General features: G+C 36.2%; 1 long non-coding RNA gene across 2 annotated transcripts in view; it reads left to right on the top strand.

Moving 5' to 3' along the window:
• LOC138224968 (uncharacterized) overlaps positions 1 to 12,917 on the top strand; it is a 312,271-nt gene that overhangs the window by 63,753 nt on the left and 235,601 nt on the right. For both annotated transcript variants that reach the window (XR_011183485.1, XR_011183484.1), the window contains exon 3: positions 3,060 to 3,181. This is a non-coding gene — a long non-coding RNA (uncharacterized lncRNA). The remainder of the gene's footprint in view (positions 1 to 3,059; positions 3,182 to 12,917) is intronic.

The following is a 12,917-nucleotide window of genomic DNA, read 5'->3' as shown; positions in this document are numbered from 1 at the left end:
GGAGGCCAAGAGGAGTACAACATGCATAATAATATTTGTCTATCTCTAGACTTTCAACACTTTAATGTTGCTTCCACATTCAGGGCTGTCTTCTTTGTTTGACATGTATGTTAAGGCATATTAAGTTCTATTCTATTATTAAATTATTTTTTTGTTGTTAAAGCTACAGTACAGTAGTTGTATTTTTTTTCCTTTTTCATTGTAATGCTTCAGTCTGCTATTGTAATAAAATAGGTAGAAATAATAAAATTAGAATGTAATGGAACTGCAATAAATGATGTCAATGAGGCAAATACTGTCCCATTGCTCATTTGAAATTCATTACCTGAAGATGATGTCTGTGAACTCAGCACTGAATCTATGTGGCAGTTGTTGAAAAATTTGTGGACTTACAGGGAGCACAAGGATCTATTTTGTCTCCTAATAAGAAACACTGATGGACTGCAAATGGCAAAACACTTATTGGACTAGAATATCTGCAGAAATCCCAGCATACAGATTTTCAATATTTTCGTATGTACAGAATTGCTGTTTCTGATTTTATCTGTCACTTTTCATTTCCAGTCTTAAGATCCTTGAAAACGTTTGTGCCCAAAAGCAAAGGTTATAGCGTGATTTTTAATAACCCTAATATACTTGGCAAGTATGGAGAATATCGATGTTCAATTACCTATAATATTTTAATCACAAATAATATATTGAATTGCTGCTTTAGCAATGTGTAAATGTTTTAACTATCCTTTGGTCTGACCAACCCACAAGAACATGTAAATGTGAAAAAAAAGTTAATTATTTCCTTACTGATCTATGACGTGAAAAATATTTAGTATTGATTGGGTTTGAACAATGTGCATAATGCCCAATTTAAAAACAAATTGTTTGGGGTGGGGAGGTAACCATGTAACTATGTTCTTTGATCTATAACATAAGATCACTTTATTGGCCATATACAATTTCTTGTTTCATGAGAAACACAGACAGAGAGAGAAGCTTGGAGTCAGAGCACAGAGTCAGTCATTTAAACGGCATCCCTGAAGCAGTTGGGGTTAAGGGCCTTGCTCAGGGGCCCAACAGAGTATTGTTAAATTCCTCTGCCGGCCGCAGGATACAAACCAGTAACCTTCCAGCCACAGGCGCAGACCTTAGCCACAGAGCCACTGCACCACCCTATCTACAGTATCTATCCCTGGGCTAACCAGGAGAAACAAAACATCTATAATGTAATTCAAATTATCACTATACTACAATATACTGTCAGTTTTCACAGTATAGTGTTAAAAGAAAATACACAATGGATCTAATTTTATATTAACTTTGAGTGAAGGAAAAGGTATCACTTTTCATTTATACTACATGTAGATGCCTCAACCCATGTGCTTGGTGCTGTGCTGTATCAGTGTGGTCAGTTGAGAGTCATATGGGTCAAGATCCCTTACTCCAGCTGAAAAAAAACTTCCACTTGCACTCTGGGAAGATAGAATTTTTATCACTGAAGTAGGCAATCACTGACAAGTTTAAGCACTATCTGTACCAAGCAGTGTCATTTACAGTGTATAGCTACACTAACCAATTAACTTACAGTATGTTATCTTCCCAATTAAATGCCACTGGACATCACTGGGTTGCTGAGCTTACAATTTCACCATCAAATACCGCATCAGGAGACAACACCAATGCTAATTAATTATCCAAATGTTGTGGGATATAGAGAGTTTCATGACAGATTGAAGGGAAGAGACTTCTACAGATGTCATAGCAGCTGTCATACAGTCCACAGATCTGCAGAATCCAAGCCAATCTGCATGGATTGTCTCCATTACTTCCAATATTTTAGCCCTTCCCCATCTTCCTTATGATATTTCTACCATAGAGCCCCACAGCTCTGAAGGACAGTTTGGGAGAAGGTCTAGACATCAGCATATTTCAAAACTTGGTTGCAGACCAAATGGGAAAGAACAAAATGGAGATTCTTAAGAAAAAAATAATAGCTCTTCTGAAAGATTGCAATAAGCTTCAGCTAGGTAGGAATGGGAACTTAATTTAAAAAAAAACTAACAAGAAACCAAAAATACTATTGAGGGAATTATTCTTAATTCAGGTTTAAGTCTTTTATATTTTAAACACTTGTATCTTGTAACTTTCCACTCAAATGGTTGTGAAAGTATGTAGTTCTGCTTTTGTCTATATATGCTGAATTGTCAATGTATGTTATGTTGCAAGGTATAACTGTGATATGTTCCTAGCAGAGTAACAAAAGCAATGAGAAAGAGAAACGTACTTGACTGATTGTTCACGTGCACAGCCAATGTCAAATCCCTGAATGAAAAGTTTTACAGACCTTACTGTACAAAAAGACCATTCTTTGTAATACTTCTTTGAGTCTGGCCTGCAAGAGCTAGGCTCTCATATGCATATGTAATAAAGAAGACTTCTTCAACACGGACACCTGAATTGGTGTCATTTGTTTGACGCAACACTACAAACCAAATACAAACAGAAAGTATACCAAGAGGAAATGGAACACCTTAGAGCCGAGAGAGTTGTTCAGCCTGCTCGAGAACAGTTTTTTCTGCCATTTTTTTAATGCAAAGTGATGTTGATCACTATATTAGTAGAGTATGTAGGTGTGTCAAAAAACAGAATGAAACTCTCCAACATATTTTGGTATTTGCAGATCACTGTATTAGGTTTGCTAAAGCTTATCCAGCAACCTTATAATCTGAAAGGACAGCTACAGATGAAATCTTCATGAATTTGTCTTGATATTTGGATTCTCAAAGCAACTTTTTCAAACACAGGAAGGTGGGTTTGAAAGTCGGCTCATTCACAGATTGCTGCAATGCAGCAATATAGTGAGATCCAGAACAACTCTCAAAGCAATGGTCAATTTGAGCGCATTAACCATAATTTGTTAGGAAAGTTAAGAAATTTTCCTGAAGTCCAAATTTTCATTTAAAGTCATGTACTCATACATTTGCACCTTTTATAAATCAACATAATTGTCTTCATTCCAGTTATTGTTTGAGAAATCTCCATGTTTTCCTATTATTTTTTTTCAGAATGGACAATGGACCCACTGCTTAAAACATGGACTACACAGATTATCTGCATGGGTGGAACTGACCGATGAAAGAAGTCCACAATCTTGCTATGGAAGTTATAAAGAAGTCATCTTATTACAGTAAGACTTGCTTTGATTTAAAAGTGAAAAGTACTATTCTTACTACACATAATGACTGTATTGGTAAAGAATGTTGCAGAACGTGGGGGGCTTGGGATACTGAGATCCTACTGGAAAGATAAGATTTAGATTGTGGTCAAAAGATAAAGTGAGAGTTTAGTACAGTATATAAGCTCAAGCCATAGAATGCAAAACACAATTTCAAAGTAAAGCACAGAACTCTGCTTTTATGTGACCGCCTGCTCTTGATAGCTATAGTGTAGAGATTAAAGAAAATACGTTAAAAATGTCTAACAGCAGACCACAAATTGAAAACAGTGAAGATGAATGCTACACGGTATTTCTTCGCTATTTCACTCACTATACCATGAACAAGTTTGCAACAGCCAAGATGAATGAATGTTATGAGCTAAATTCAGAAACTGGTCCTTTTTATACACGTTAAATGCTAGGTAATTGATCCAGCTCAAGGCAGAAATGTGAATGTTTCTAACAACATCCCTAGCTGTCCTCATAACCCAGGACCAGGAAAATGTATATCACAGTGCAGAAGACATTTGGACAGAATGCCTAAATCATAGCTTACTGTAGATGTTAACACCGTGCTGTTAACAAAGCCTGTGCAGGTCTTGAGATGCAGTCCGAAAACTAAGGTATCTAAGACGGTAAGTGAAGAGTGGTCGGTAATACCAAGCAAGGTCAAATCCAGGTAGTCAGAACAAAGTCAGGCAAACAAATCCGAGAGGGGGCAACACAAGAGGGAGGTAGAGAGTTCAAAGTCCAAAGCCAAAGAATCGTAGGTGAGGGGATCCAGAAGAAGTAGAGAGGGTTTCAGGAAAGGAGGGCAAGGCGAGCGCAGGAGGTGGATGAACTCCTTATACCGAGCACCGGTAGTAGTTGCGGGGAAAAGGTGTGGAATGAAGATTGAATCATTTGGAGTTCATTGGTGCTGGCTGTGCTTGTAACACTAGATGTCATTCAAAGTTAAATTAAGGTACTTGAGGGAAGCAAAATTAGAATCTGTACAAATGAACCAAGGTCTTACCTACAACTCACACCTGGCAGCCCACTAAAGCTAAGCAGGTGTGAACCTGGTCAGTTCCTGGATGTGAGACCTCTGTGGTCATTAAAAATCCCAGGCCATTTCTCGAAAAGAGTAGGGGTGTAACCCCAGTGTCCTGACCAAATTTCCCATTGGCCCTTACCAACCATGTCCTCCTTATAATCCCCATCTATATATTGGCTTCCTCACCCTGTTCTCCTCCCCACTATTAGCTGATATGTGGTGAGTGTTCTGGTGCACTGTGGATGCCATCACATCATCCAGGTGGTGCTGGACATTGGTGGTGGTGAAGGGGAGTCCCCATTACCTGTAAAGTGCTTTGAGTGGAGTGTCCAGAAAAGCACTATATAAGTGTAAGCAATTCTTATTATTATTACCTCTAGAGAGAGGAGAGCACCACAGTTCCTCACCTATGATCAATGAGATGCCCAAGTTACAGATGTTGGAGGCCAGCTGTCTATGCTTAGGAGGCAACCTAAGGACTCATAACCATTGTACCTTCTACGGTTACTGTATATATTTTTAAAGAAATGATCAAGATTCTATATTGGAGATTGCTACTAGATTAATTAATTTTTCATCATTTGAAGTGCACTGTGACCTGATCTGATTTCACTTGTAAGAATTTAGCTAACGAATTGGAAACAGTAGTTGGTCTAATTTTTTACATTGAGACTATTATAGTGATGCCACTCAACAGGGTGAGTGGCATCCCTTGAATCTTTCTAGCTCTCTACAGTCCAGGGCCTGCTTATTGTATAGACAGCAAATTCCAGGTCACGGTGCACTTTGTCGTGCTCTAGTAAGAAGAAAAACCCAGTTTTGTTGTCAAAAGATAGCAAAACAACAGCTTAAAAAAAGAATGCCATCATTTGAAGTGTCACCACTTCAAACGGCTCAGCTGTTAATGCTGAGAGCTTCAGTCTTCAGTCACTGAAACAAGACGATAAATGAGTATGTGCTATCTGTCAGTCTTTGAGTCACCAATCAACTTTGCTTTTCTCTTTCTTTATTGTTTTTTAAAGCTTTGGAAAAGCAAATGCAAAAGTGATGCAACTGTAAGCTACTGTATGTGTATGAATTGTATTGAAAAAGTCATATGCTCATTTCTAATAATATCCTTACAGCAATTGCAGTCATATTTTTAATTAAAAGTGACAGGGAAAAAATCCTTTCCTGTTTTTGAAGATTAACTGGAACACACTACTGAGAGTGATTAAAGAATTGGCTAATTTTAATGCATTCAGTTAAAACTGTTCAATTTGCATGATTGCCTTGTTTGTGATCTGCATACTGATAGTATCTCTTATTGTCTACTGGATTTATAAGAAATTCGGTGTTACGCTGGCTCCTGCCACAAGAAAACTCTATAACTGTGACCCTGGAAATTTGGTTAATGTTGATTGTGTATCATCTATTAACCTTGCATGAATCATTGCTCCAGGCATTTGTTTTTTAATTAAAATTGGTATTTTCAGTGTATGACAAACCTGTTATTACAGCATTAGCATCCAAAATTGAGAAATGAATAGTTGATAACCTATAATCTGCATTTGTTTGCTCTTAGTTATACATTGGGAAACATACTGGAGAAAGCACAATAAGTAGAGATATTAAGTTATTTAGATGTTTTTATGGCTATACGTCAATAAAGTACCTTTGCTATAAATGTGTTAACATGGTTTCCTATGGTTAGTAGTATAATGTTTGAATATGTTAGCATTTTCATACTATAGAGATAAGAGAGACTCAGGAACTGTACTGAAACACTGCAATAACTGGGGCTATGTAAAGAATATACAGTATCATTAATATAAAAAGATTTCTTATTGTATTCGGAAAAGGAACTGAAGGGTACCACAGTATCCAAATACTGTATTTACACTCCAAATTGTGCTTCAGCACACTTAAACCATGACAAATTCCAGAAAAAAAATAAATTAAACACCCACTGTCTATAAACAGCCCTGTTACAAAGCTGCAAAATGGCCATCATTGTGGCATAATATGGTAAAAGCAAAGTGTTGTAAAAATTGGAGACACTTCCGTATTTAGCCATTTGCTTGTCTCTAAATCCTTTAACTTAACAATATTTTGAAAATAAATGTAAACATTATGAATTTACTTTAACTTTTTTTTACCAGATAGATATTTGGGTATATTATATTTTGAACAGTGGCAGATGTGCTGTCACTACAACTAACTGTGAGAGGAACAAATAATGAAGATTTTGTTTATCATTTATTTATTTCATGCAATGCTGTTTTCCAGAAGGTAGACTATCATTTTGCAGATTCTGGTGTAATGATGTTATTTTCATGGCTACTACTACATTTTTCCCTACACTAAGAATCACTTTCTTTTTAAATGTGAGCTCTCATCAAAATGACTCTCTTCTCTCATTACAGGGCTTTGCTATTGGGGGTAGTGTTTGCAGAGTGGCAAGATTAAAATAGCACAGGACATGCTAATAGCAAGTGCCAGCTTACTGATCAAGAGCCACTTGGCAGCAGTCAGGTGCAATATGTTGGTTTTCATGAGAAGAACGACCCTCCTGCTGTGCATTGTGGGAGACTCTCAAGGATGAATTTGGATTACAGCTTGAAAGGCTGAGCAGCAGTTTGATTTCCTTGGTCTTGTCTTCAAGGGTCACTTTTGAAATGCCTTGCTTGGAGCCATATCCTCCATGTCAGTAAATAAATGATGACTTTGGCCATTCGTGTGGCCTATTTCCTATCACAACTTCTTTTTCTTAATTCAGAAACCTTGCTAAAACATTTCTGTTTAATTTAGAGAAAATGCCTTTCCAGAGCACAGGGATATACTGTAGCACCTGTGAAATCCAAGCAGAAAAAGGAAGATTTCTTCACTGACTAAGGGAATTTGAATACAGCATTTTTTGTGTATGGATGTTCCATACTGAATACTGAACAGTTCCCAGAAGGATGCGGTGATTGATGTGTGAGGAAAGTTACTGAGTTTTAAACCACTGCTTCACAGAGAGGTGTGTAGTAGAGGTGTGTAGTTTTAAACCGACGGATTAGTTACAGGGATTCCACTGAAATAAAACAAAATACATCCTAAACCAAATGATTTTCCTTTGAATCCTTACATACTGTATGCTTTTACAGTTTAATGGGAGAGAGAAGTCGTGCCATTTTGATGGAAATGACTATCAGCTCTATGACGTAAAGTATGTAGGCCCAATGGAGAAATATATCTCATTTAAAGAAGTGTCTTAAGTTGCATGTAATTAAGTATCTAATACAATTATTTCTAACAATGGGTAGCACAGTCGCATGAGTGCTCTGCACCTCAGAGCTCTTGAATCCTGGGTTTAATATTCTGCCTGTGGCCATGTGGGTTTTCTCCACCTCCACATTCTTCATACAGTCCAGAGGTTTACTGTCAAAGTTAATTGGCTTCTCTAAATTATCTCCTTTATGCGTCTGCTCTGTGATGGACTGGTGTTCTGTTCAGGGTGTTTTGTGTCTTTTGTCCATTCTCTGTTGATTGAGGCCCTAGTTTACCACAACTCTGCATTGGATTAAGCAGTTATTAAAGATGGATTTCTATTTTTTTTTCATTCTGCAATGTTTGTAAATCTAGCTGATATATGATCATGTCTGGTATAGTTATAATAGTTTTAACAATTAGAATTGCTGGTAGTTAGGAAGGCATCAATGGTAATATCAGTGACTGTTACTGTATAATATTTTATTTATGCTTCTCACTATTCCATCTCTGTCTGACTGAAGAAGCATCAATACACATACAGCATACTAACACTGCCTTACTGATACCTGATGCTTGGATAAAATAAGTATTAGTCATTAGTGTCCTTAAATGTCATTTGAACTTTATGAATGGCAGACTTGGTCTTATGGCAGCATTAAATGTTTCTTGCCTTCATACATAAAGGATAACACAAAAGAATCCAATGGCAGCCTAGACACAGCCTTTAGTTCTTGTCCTCCTTTCTGCTAATATACACCAAATTGTTAGTCCACGAGAGTAGCCAATTACCCACAGAACCAATTATATATGATCCTTTCCACTTGTGGGATTTCATTCACACTGAAATTGATTAATTAAGCCAGGTGTGTTTAAACGAAGACCCCACTTTCATCATCACAGCTCGGTAATATAAACTGATCAAAAACAGATGCAACAATATTTCTTATTTTCGCATGCACATAAGGTAAGATAAAAAAGTTTTGTTTTTTTTTTATAAACCAAAAGCCAAATAGTTCTTGAGTTAAAAATCAGTAATCGATTCTGTTCCATTTGCAGTTGGTGCTCTTTTTTGATTGGTTGGCAGTTGGTGTATGTTTGCCCTTACATTTAGTTAATATAACTCTCAGCACTTGGAAGCATGTTATTGATATCTGATTGCAAAGACTCATGTTTAACAGGGATTTTCATTGTTTATTAAAAAAGTGTGAGGATAATACATAAACATTTCATGACATTCACTAGTATTAAATGTAAAATCTCAGAATAAAGCTGCTGCTCTGTAACCTGAACAATTGCACGAAGAGAGAAGAAAGAGAGAGAGAGACGCTCATCTACATTAGTTAGAGACCTTAAGAGAAAGTATAGATAGAAACTCAAAGAAAAGATCAGGCTTTTATTTGGAATCTAGTTGTGATGTTTTAAGATTTTTCCCTGCAGTGTACAAAGATACAGATGTTTCGAATCTTACAGCTATGCATTTTATTTGTCTGTTGGCCTGGACCAAGATACCATTATTACACAAACCCTATCTTCTAGGGTTAATCATGGTTACTACATTTTAGATAAGATCACTTTATTGGCCATATTTTTCACATACCCCAACTTGCTCTCCATGAGACACACAGACAGGGAGAGAAGCTTGGGGTCAGAGCGCATGGTCAGCCATTGTATAGCACCCCTGGAGCAGCTGGGGTTAAAGGCCTTGCTCATGGGCCCAACAGAGTAGGATTCCTCTGCCGACCACGGGATACAAACTGGCAACCTTCCAGCCACAGGCACAGATCCTTAGCCACTGCACCAGTAGTATGGTAGTACAGTTATTCAAAAATGTAACATTTCCCTCAAATGTAGTGTAATTCAGATTATTAAATGAATGCCATCAGATTATTTAATAATGAAAATATTTACTAACCAAAAATGTAAAACAATATATCTGAAAATGATGAAGGTGAATGTAACATTAGTGGACAGATGATGTCTCAGACAGACAGGAGAGAGAAAGAAGAGGGGAAGGTGGAACACTATATTTAGAAAACAGTATTCAATCTCAGGAACTAAAGCTAGAGAATGTCAATGTCTTGTATATAGCTAAAACTATTTCAAAGTTATATTGTTAGGTGTATTCTATAAACTACCAAATGCAGATGTGGATGATTTCACACTTTACAATGATATTTAAAAAAAATGATGTGCAAAAGAAGAAACGATTTTTTAAGACTTCAGATTTCTCCACATAAACTGAGAAGAGCCTCCAGGAATGTCAGCATCAGAAAGTGGATCATAGACATGGTTCTGTACATGGCTGTTTTACAAGTGGAAAAAAATGTATAGTATGATATGGTGTGTGTTTAAGTATGTTTTGAAACTGTACACGTTGAGTGCAAATCAGAAGGTAACAATTTCCGAAAAACAGCCTTGGAAAGAATGAGATAGTGTTTAAGGCAAAAAAAAACAGTTAAAATAGATATGGGTGGCAAAAGTTAAAATAGGTTATGCACAAAACATGAAAACAAATATTAAAACTTAGCACTAAAAAACTGAAATTCTAAAAATGTGTATTCCAAGTTGTTGAATAAATCAATTTGGAAAAATAAGTGGTAAGCAAAAAAAATAGTAAAGCAGTACAATAAACTGCACGCATGAATGGGGAAAAAGATATTTGAAAGCCCAAGAGAGAAAAAGAAACAAATATTCCAATGAAGGCTATGAATAATAAACTTTTCTTTCTGTACAACAGCATCAAAAGAACTGCTGTGGATGAAGTAAAATATGTGCATTAATAACATTTCTGATTTTCATTTTTGGAGTGACAAAAATTCTGGATACATTCTAGTCAATGAAAGGGAAATGCCTATTGTACAAAATGAATATTTCATTCAGATATTCACTGAGGAAGTAGACAACAACATGCCTCAGTAGCAGACAGACAAAGCTCCATATTAAATATTATTGAAGTGTTTCTGAACTTCAAAAACATTCCCAGGGCCTTATGGTATCTTACCAACTGTACTTGGGCAAACAAGGTAGTATAAGTAAGCCACTGACTTAACTCTTCGAACAGCTGCTCAAGACATGGATAATACCAGGAAAATTATAAATGGTGTACATGTCCATTAGAAAAGGGTGACAAAACTGAATCAATTAATTACACACTATTAAATTGGACTTCCATTACTGTACATGTAATGTTATATTAAACAATTATTAGGACTAGAGGATCACCTACAGTTTGTGGTGTAGGAATAATTATCAAGGTAATATTCAACCTTTTAATAAAGGTAGGCCTTGCACAACAAACTTAAAATTATTTGAACAGCAAGAACAATAACTGATACACAGAACATATTATATGGTTTATTTAGATGCCGAGAATGTTAGATTCTGAAAACAGTGAATACAGATAAGGACTGTACATAAACCGGATGATGCTATATCAGGAGGATTAACAAACACCATAGAAGCACCAAATGCAATTCAAAAAGATTAAGATAAAATTAAAAACTGGGCAAACACCTGCCAAATGACAATTAATGTAGACAAAAGCCGAATTCTGTATGCAAGTACTATAGGAAAAACATAAATTCTAAATGCAAAATTTGAAAAACTGATACAGAAGAGGTTACATATGACAAACACTTAGATGGTTGTTGAAATAAAATTGGCATCTTCTAGAGAATGTGGGTAAGCTATAAAAATGGCAAACAAATGTTAGGATATAAAGTTTAAAGTGTAGAATTTAAATCAAAAGATGTTATATGGAAATTGTATAATGCACGAGTAAGGTGTCACATAGAATATTATATATAATATATACAGTATATACTGTATATAGTCACTAAATTAGAAGAAAATATGTTGTTGCAAGGGAATTCCTGTGCTTAAGAGACTGTCCTATAGTGACAGGTTGAATGATCTGAACTATGTTGTCTTGACAAAAGAAAATTGAGTTGACCTGGACTTTCCAACATCCCCAAACGTATTGTCAACCCAGCATATTCAAAGTATACAGCAAAATATGAGCCATAGGAAACAGGTGGAAACTATGTGGAAGTGCATTTAAAACTCATAACAGAGAAACTTCTTCACCCTAAAGGTTCTGAAAGTATGTTGAAGACGATCCCCTTTTTCTGCAAGAAATAGCTGAATGAGAGCTACTAACTACCAAATAGGCTAGATGGGTCAAACAGCCTCCTCTTTTCTAGTCTTTCATTAGGGGAAATATTTATTAGTAGTTAATGAAACTGAACTTAATACAGGGAAAGTTCCATTAATGGGGAAACCATGAACTAATGAATTGTGTTGACTGGAATTAAGTCACAGTCACATTATTGAAAACATATTGCCGTAATGAAGCTTAGTCTTACACTGGGTCTCCCATATTTTTGCACCATGACCCTAAATTATTCCTTGTCTTCATGTGACAAAATCATAGAAACCATATCAAATCTTAGCTAATACTTTAGGAACCCTCACACCAGCAATTTAATCAAAGTCTAGCTATGAAAACAGATGGATCACAGCCGTCTCAGGCTGTGCCGTCTGTCATTAAGCTTAATATTCACTTTTAATATATGACCTCATAATTGACAACAATAAAGATATCCCTGTGTTAATCGAAATCTGGCTGATGATTTTATAGTAGCACTCAATACCAGTTCTAAGAGATTGCTGTGTCATCTGATTTTTGCTGTTTTTAATCACAGTCTAATTGATTTCAATGTTTGATTATATTTGTGTTTTTAAAATATTCATTCAGGTCTTTAAAAAGTTGAATGAGATTTCTAATTAGAGTGGTCTCTGTGCTAATTAGTGAGTTTCATAACTGCCTTCATTCAGGTTTGCAATGTTTAGTCCAAAGTATGGCAGCAAATTGTTAATTAACAAACTGAGCAAGAGATTGCATAAAGTTCTGTGTGCTGAAGTTGTTGGAAATTGGAAATGAGAGCAGAAGAAAATAAAATAAGCAAGCTGATCAATTACATGCATCAATTAGCACCAACGATAAAGGGCCCAGCTGAAATGAAAACCAGCAGACATAACAGTCCCTTATGACTGGAATTAAGAACCGCTGTTCTATACCACTATTTTAAGCCATTTTAAATGATTTTTATACCTTCTCAAGTCCCTGTCATTCTATAATCCTATGTCTTGTTGCCACAACCTTTTGTAGTAAGTCTTTGTCATGCGTGGTGCTATTGCTGTACCACACAGTGACACCATTGGTGAGGACACATTCTGTGGTGCTGCAGTAAACATTCAGGAGTAGCTGCTTCCCCAAACTGCATTTATTTTAGCACCACAGAAAGTGCAGGCTCTGTTGTGCCTCTTTCAGAATGGCTACAGTGTTGTGAGACCAAGCTAAGTCGGTGAAGATCTGCAGACCAAGGAACCTGAACCAGCAGACAATTTCCACTGCTGTGCCATTGATGCTGATTG

Source organism: Lepisosteus oculatus, chromosome 24, assembly GCF_040954835.1.
Source record: "Lepisosteus oculatus isolate fLepOcu1 chromosome 24, fLepOcu1.hap2, whole genome shotgun sequence".
Classification (NCBI taxonomy): domain Eukaryota; kingdom Metazoa; phylum Chordata; class Actinopteri; order Semionotiformes; family Lepisosteidae; genus Lepisosteus; species Lepisosteus oculatus.
The sequence above is the reverse complement of the archived record's forward strand: the minus strand, read 5'-3'. Positions and strand labels throughout refer to the sequence as shown.